This window comes from Diadema antillarum, unplaced genomic scaffold, assembly GCF_040938485.1.
Source record: "Diadema antillarum isolate AM-2024a unplaced genomic scaffold, OU_Dant_1.0 seq00000780_RagTag, whole genome shotgun sequence".
Taxonomy (NCBI): Eukaryota; Metazoa; Echinodermata; class Echinoidea; order Diadematoida; family Diadematidae; genus Diadema; species Diadema antillarum.
In genome coordinates, this window is record NW_027271668.1 from 13,519 (window position 1) to 21,539 (window position 8,021).

Consider the following 8,021-nt stretch of genomic DNA (forward strand, 5'->3'; position numbering starts at 1 on the left):
TTGAAAAATCTGCTGGACACTTAGACAAGGAGATGTCATAGCCAGCGTGGCTTAATACGCTCCTCACTTCATTTAGTCCCAAACACTGAAAATCATGTTAGTATGATGCACCGCTGCAAGATAGCGTGTACTTTGACAAACTGCGCGTGCGTGTATCAATTTATTTTAAAGAACAAATAAATAACATATTTTGGCGCTTGTAGTCAGCGGCCTCGTTAGCGCAGTAGGCAGCGCGTCAGTCTCATAATCTGAAGGTCGTGAGTTCGATCCTCACACGGGGCAGGCGGCTACATCTTTTTTTTTCCTTCTTCTTCTTCTTTTTTTTTCCAAAGTAGAAATTTCGACAGCACATTTATTATCCTTTATATCAATACAGAAAACTGCTGTTAGTCATGTTGTTCATTCCCTTCGTCAAGGAAGGAAATATGTTTTTGTCGGCGTTGTCTTTTGTCTATTTTTTTGCATCTAACCTGTTGTGAACGCGTATATTTGGATGAAACTTAATACAGGAAAAATCAAAGATATAAGGAATTACAGATCTTTTGGTAGTGATCCGAGAATTTTTAGAGTAATAATGTAGTAGAATGTGAATGTTTGAAAACATTTCTTACTCTAATCATGGTGGTTGAAGATTAATGCCGCCGCCTTTTTCCGCACACTCTAAATGGTCCTTTACGGATCATAGCTGAAAATATGTGGTGCATTTTGAAGGGATAACTTTAAAAAATAATCATGGAGAACATAAATCTCAAACATTTTGGCACACGGATTGTTGAAATTAACCAAACATTTGATACAGTGGTTGTAAATAGAAATTCTCCCAAACTCACGAAAAAAAACTAAGTAGGGCCATAGGGCATTGCAGCTATTTAGTAACAAAAATAGCAATCAAACAGCTACAGAATCTATATCAGTCTCGTATCATATAGTAGCTATTTGGATAACCGGAAACAATATGTATTGGTTAAAAGATGTAAATCTGAGTTGTGTAGTCTGGGATGTTGAGTGCCTTAGGGTTCAATACTTGGTCCACTTTTATTCTTTATTTATATCAACGATATCTGCAATGTCAAAGAAAAAAAATACAGTTCATTTTGTATGCAGATGATGTTTATGTCTGATGATAATACTAATAGTTTATTGTTACGTTTTAATGAAGAGATTCAAAATTCATGATTGGCTTCTTATGAATAAATTAGTTTTGAATGTGAAGAAAACTCAATGTATGATTTTTACAAATAAGAAAATTGATATACAGAATTCAGCAATTTATATGAATAACAATCTCATATAAGAATTACGAGTTCATTGTCATTTCTTGGCGTAATTATTGATAATAAGTTATCTTGGCATACACATATTGATTCAGTCTGAAGAAGATTTCTAACTGTATCGGTATTTTATACAAATTACGATATTTTCCTCACAATATTTTATGTATGATTTATAACGCTATTATTTCAATTCAACTTCAATATGGATACATTGCTCGGGCATATACATCAAATTATTTTATGGTCAAACTTTTCCGTCTGCAGAAAAAAGCAGTAAGAATCATGTCACGCCAGTTGCCTCCACAAACCTCTTTTTATGAAATGTAATGTTTCAGATATTTTTGAATTGAAGAATAAAATATTGGTGTATTTAAGTATTTATGTTTGAAAAATTGCATTCCCCCAAGTCTTTCTTCCTTGTTTCAGTTAAATAGTGTTATTCACTCGTATTGTTTGAGAAATCCTCTGAATTATCATTTACCTTTTAATAAAAAAAAAAGTCGGTTTATATTCTGTTTTGTATAAAGGACCTTTAATTTGGAATAATTTGCCACTGGCAATCAAGATGAGTCCATCTTTAAATGTTTTTAAACGAAATTTATATCATTTTTATTGGAAAAAGAAAAGTAATCTACACATTCATGGCATTCGGACAATACTCTGTGTTTGTTTGCTGTTTGTTTGTGTTTTGCCTTTTTATGTGTCTGTTGTAGAACATGTATTTTTAATTACTTTGTTTTTAATTTCTATGCACACTTATTTGTTCGACTTAATATGACTCTTATTCTAAATGCTCTTGATATGGTGGCAGCTGCTCATAAAACTTTGTTTTTCTTGCTGTCTCCACATTCTGTTGCATGTATTTTGTATTGTCAATTTGAATTTATTTATATACTTTGTCTGAATTTTTTTTATCTGTTTGAATGAAATAAACGCGAATTGAATTAAATTGAATTGAATTGAATTGAACTGAATTGAATTGAGACCTCCCAATCCGTCTCTCCTGCCTTCCTTATACCACACGGAGACGAATGAAACGCATTCCAAATTATGTATGTGATCATGTAGTTCATAGGTGGCTTTATATTTTTATTTGATGCTTTGACGAGGCTCTCCAATTCCCTTCGCCCCTTTGAACATGCCTTTGGTGTTTTCTTTGTGTGTGTGTGTGTGTGTGTGTGTGTGTGTGTTTTGTTTTTACTTTTACTCGCGGTGTAAGAGCCTTTCTTTTCTCGTCAATGCACGCTTCAGACATCGATTTGTCTTAGTTTGACCCTTTGTTTGACTTTTACTTAGATAGCCCTATACAGTATTTCTGATTTGTGCTGCCCCTTTTAAAGACATTATTTACTATTTGCAGATGAAACAAAAGCCCGGCTTTTGGGCTTCAAAATAGGTCAAAGTGTGAGTTACGGATAGAAACAACCAATGTTAGATGTTGATCAGTATAAATATACAAAATGTGAACAATAGTTATAATAAAATTGTTTCTAGCCAAAAGCAATTATAGATTCCAACACTTCAGACCCCTTTTGTTCTATAGAAGTTTGACCGTTATTGTTTGACTTGTCCTTCAGATACTTTTGATTGGTGCTCCCTCTTTTTAACTGACTTTCTACCTCGAACATGGAGTGTAATCGCTCGCTCTGACGGTTGTGAAATCTATTGTTTGATTGGGCGTGCACCTGCTTATTGCGAAAAACAGTGATATCTCCTTGTATTTTAGGCTTTATTGCAACATTTTTATATACATGGTAGGATGTTTTGTGATACAATTGACCTATGTATCGAATGTGCATTACTCGAATATTCTTCAAATCGCTGCTCCCAATGGTAAAACATACGTCCTCTGATGGCGAGGACCTGTTGTTTGATGGGCACCAGAGAACTCTTTCTGTTCGATCAGGGGGTCTTTCTTCCACCTCCCTGGTTCGATCATGGCATTCTGTAAACATTCAATTCAATTCAATTCAACTTATTTTCACTTCCATCAAAATCAAAGAAATATTTGCAATACTTGCAGAACATATATTGACAAGGTACATAAATATGAAAATAAGAAATAGATGCGATTACATCTTTGTTAATATATACATAAAGCGTATACCAGTAATACAAGTCAACTAAGGATGAGGATGGAAGTGGAGGGTCCCACTATAAGAAGCAGAGCTTGTACGATATGGGACCCTCAGAAAATACACAAAATAGCAATGTAAAACAAAATAAACGAACCGATGTCAACTGACATCAAGATGATTTGGAAGGGAAAAAGAAAGAAAAGGAAAAAAAGAGAGAAAAAGGGGAGAAAAGGGGGAAAAATACAGCAAGTGCCATCGTGGACGCAAGCAATCTAGATTCCATAATGTAAAATAAGTGATGAAATACAAGCTGGATTGAATGTAATGCAAAACATTTTTTATACGTAATTATGTTGGTAAGAATGCAGGAGAAAGAGAGAGTAAACACATCGTTATATTTAAAACACAGACAGGGACTTAATTAGAAGAAGGACTTATGTAAAAAGGAATGATGACTTGACTGAGATGATAAAAGCAAACTAACTCGGTTGGATATTATAAAATTTCAATAAAAATGATTTTAACATGTAAACACGACTTCAATTCAATTCAATTCAATTCAATCATAGTTTATTTCCAATCAACGAAGATCAAAAACATAATACAAAGTATTCATGTCATAAAATGATATTGTGCAAACGTTTACAAAAGATTCATGTAGTATATGAAATAAATTATACATAACAACATAAATGTACAATAATTACGAGGAACAATGCATGTATACTTCGTGAGCGTTCGGAAAATAACTTCAATCATGGAAAATAGCGATCCACTAAAAAGCAAAGCTTGTGGGACGTGGATCCCTAGATAAATAATGAGTAAACAATATATTATTCAAGGTTGTTGTTGTTGTTTTTTTTTTTTTTTTGGTTGTTTTTTTTTAGATGACTTCATACCGTCACGAAGAGAGGTGGGAGAGCCGGGAAGTGCATGGGAAGAGATGGGAAGAGAGATTTGGAGTGCTCTTCTACTCCTATTTTGAACTCATGCTCGGCACCGCCATCAAGATGATTCATGGAATGTTTTCCGCCGCAATCCAATTATTACTCATGCTCGCACGCGCATCGCTCTTGAATTTTCTCCGGAAATTGAGTGTATAGACAAATAATAATCATCTTTTTAGACAAATCATGATGAAGCATCATGTGAAGCACCAAACTCATCAGGGAGGTGAGGTCTCATCTCCCTGAACTCATGAAAAAGTTCTGCACAGAGAATGTGACTGAAATTTGCAAGGGACCTTTCAAAGAAGCAGGGCCTTTGTGCTTATTTCCAGAAAGTAATTGCCAATTTCATCGTTGTCCCGTCAGTGCGCATTGCATCAATGTGATAGTTATTGCGAACAGTTATACTCAATTCTAAAATCGTCAAATCGGTAATCCAGGGAAAACGTGAAAAAAAAAATATTATCCTTAACTTCAGTTCGGAACCATATTAACTGCGCGACTTTCCATGGCGAAAGCTCTGCGATACAGCGCTGTCTCCCATGAGGGAATTTAGAGAAGTTAGCCAGCCGCTGGAAGGCGCGTTCACGTTGTTCCCTCCTGTTACGCTACGGAATTCCCTTTTTCTTTCTTTTTTAATGGAGAGTTCTTCATTATTTCTTATCTAACAGTAACATCACGGGCGAGCAAATTCTCGGGGAATTGCTACCAAGCGGCAAAGAAACCACAGGCGTTGTGTGCGAAGCTGCCGTGCGCGGTCATCCAGGAAAGATAAAAACCCAATAATAAAATGTTCAGAATCTGAACTCGAAGCTCCTTACACGTACTATCAAATTCGAAAAATAAAGGGATGAGTTGACAGCCAGAAATCCATTCTGCGAATTGTAACTTAGTAATCAGTTCACAGTTCCACTTTGTGCATGAGCAGAAAAAATTTTTAGTACAATTTGGTTTTTGAATTGGTTTTTCAATTTACTGAGTTAAGCATTCGTGTTCGTGGTGTAACGATTACAAATGTAATCCTTATAAGTGGTGTTTATCTGTACATCTGTCTGAAAACACGAATGGTATTCTGAAATATTGAAAGAAAAGGGTTATGGATTCAATAATTCAATGCAAAACGATGGAGAATGCCTGCTGAAGTGTCAATGATTGATACATGATATACCATTCACGCTTCGGATTGTTTGAACGTGAAACCCATTGTCACATCGGGCAAGCACCGTCGGACTGCATGTATGCCGCTTTGAGTACAAAAACAAAAAGTGTCTAGATTCGTATTCATGGTTGCACCTGAAGATACATACGGGTTTATCAGATCTTGTAATGAAATACTAATTAAAAAGTTACGACTTATAAATGACGTCAGCATGACGTCCATTCTCTATGTTAATTTTGGTCGAAAAGACGTCTTTACGACGTCTTTTTTCTGTACCAATTATACGTATAAAAAAGTCATACAACTGCAGTGGCGGATCGGGGGGGGGGGCGCAAGAGGCGCACGCCCCCTTTATTTATTTATTGTTAAAAACAAAAGAAATAAAAAGAAAAAATGAAATAAAACCCGGACGAGGCACCAGAAACATTAGTTGCGCCCCCCCCCCCCCCCCCTTTACGGAATTCCTGGATCCGCCCCTGCACCTGTAACTTGACGTGTAAACGACATGTTTATGATTTTATTCTGACGTGACATCTTGTCTTTAGAATAGTAATTTAAACGTCATTAAGATTTGGTTTGTTTGACCATTTTACTCTCTCCTGGCTTTTCTACACCTTGGAGACAAATGAAACGCATTCCAATTGCGTATGTGATCATCTATAAGTTCATTATAGGTTGCTTTTACCTGTTTGTTTGATGATTTGACGAGGCTATCCAAATTTCTTTTTGAACATGCCTTTGGATAATTTTAGCTTCTACTCGGTCTCCAACTTTAAATCTGGCTGAGTGAGCCTTTTTTTTTCTCTCGTCCGTGTACACTCCAGACTTCTTTTGTTTTATTTTGTCCGTTTGTTTGACTTATCCTTCAGATATACTCCTGATTTGTGCTCCCCCTTTTTAATTGCAGCTAATATGCCTTGACATATTAGTTGACAACATTTGCTATAGGAATCACACAGGTAAACCCCATAGAGACATTTGGTAAAATTCAAATTTCAAAAAAATTCCTAAAATAGCTGGGAGAAATGAGGTGTTTCATCTTCACTAACCTGGATAAGTGAGCTATCTATACCCTGTCATCCATCAAATTTCCAAGGCGGGTTCTTCAGCTCAAACTCTGTCCAAGGATCCGCAAAGCCAGACTACGAGTTCTTTTCACCGTCAAAAAAGAAAAGAAAAAAATCCCCTATTTTTCGTACATGCACCCAATGAAATATAGTCCCTTCAAATTCCATGAGAAAAGCTTTCACCTTCAAACCAAAATGTACATAGTTTATTGAAGAATTCATACTGAATATCTGCAGCTATTCAGTTTCATGCCAAACTGAATTATTGACTTTTAATTATTATGTTATTTTTTTTCTTTTATTATTTTGGTATCTTGGAACGAATTTGTGAAGGGGTCTGGGACATTCCATTTTATTTGCAGGTATGAGCCCTTTAAATTCGCGAAGATGCAGCCTATACAAAGTAAAAAAAAAAAAATGGCGCTCCCACATGTCGTTCGTCAACCCATCATTGCATCAAGGAGCTCTTTGCATCGTGAATGATGAGCGAACGCAAGAGCCCCAGAACCGTCGTGAAAATTAAGACAATGCGAGATCGATTATGATGCGCGTGGGCAGGACATCCCCCCCCCCCCCTCACCACACACACACACACACACTTTTAATGTCTGCGTCAAAAAATAAAAAGCTCCTTGTTATCAAAATTGTAGCCCTATTACTAACATGACGAGTATTGAATAAGTTCTAATTTCCCCCTAAAAGAGAGAAAACGCTAGGCCTATAAGAAGGATACATGCATGCATAAGAAACACCTTGTACAGATGCTACAATGTTTGGTCATGTTTTACAGCTTGTGCTTTGAATTGTGGGATAAAGCATTTTTGTGGGTCGCATTTAAAAAGATAAACGATGAATCATATCCTTTTTTCAATGTTCTGTGACCTCTGTTTTGTTTCTGGTCTATTTGATGGTTTATTACGTAGACCTTTAGTCTAGTTTAGGTGATATTTGTAATGCTGATGTCTATTTCAGCCATACGGAGGGGGGGGGGGGGGGCTTCATGAAGCATCTCCATTTTCTTTACAACTCTTCTGTCACGAGTCGCCCTTAACTCTTCCGGCCTTGAAGAAGAACTGCGGCCTACCGAAATAGTGTTATTGATATGCTATTGGCTATGGTGGAGGGACCCGCACCGAACACAATCATGATAGAGCGATTGTTTCGTCATGATTGCAATGGACCAATCATGAAGAAACGAAAGGCGCTGCTTATTGTGTTCCTAGAAATATAGAGAAGATGGCAGGCCTACCTGTACTGGTGCATGAACAAATCGTAAACGAAAACATCACACGGTTCATCGGATGCCAGTACGTATGGGCTATTATGTTTCAGCTTTGAATCGTCATGATCGTGCGCCAGGATTTTCGTGGTTCAATATGTTTGGTTTATATAATCTAATATCGGCACCATGAAGATCTCAAAATCATCAAAGCAACGGAGACCAGACGTAACTTTCGACATTATGAAAAACACCTTTTAAAACAAAGTCCTCTCGA

The 8,021-nt window shown here is 36.5% G+C and overlaps 1 non-coding gene across 1 annotated transcript; it reads left to right on the forward strand.

Moving 5' to 3' along the window:
- The first annotated feature begins 209 nt into the window (after positions 1 to 209).
- Positions 210 to 282, forward strand: Trnam-cau (transfer RNA methionine (anticodon CAU)). Its single transcript has one exon. It is a non-coding gene; the product is annotated as a tRNA-Met (tRNA).
- Positions 283 to 8,021: the final 7,739 nt, after the last annotated feature.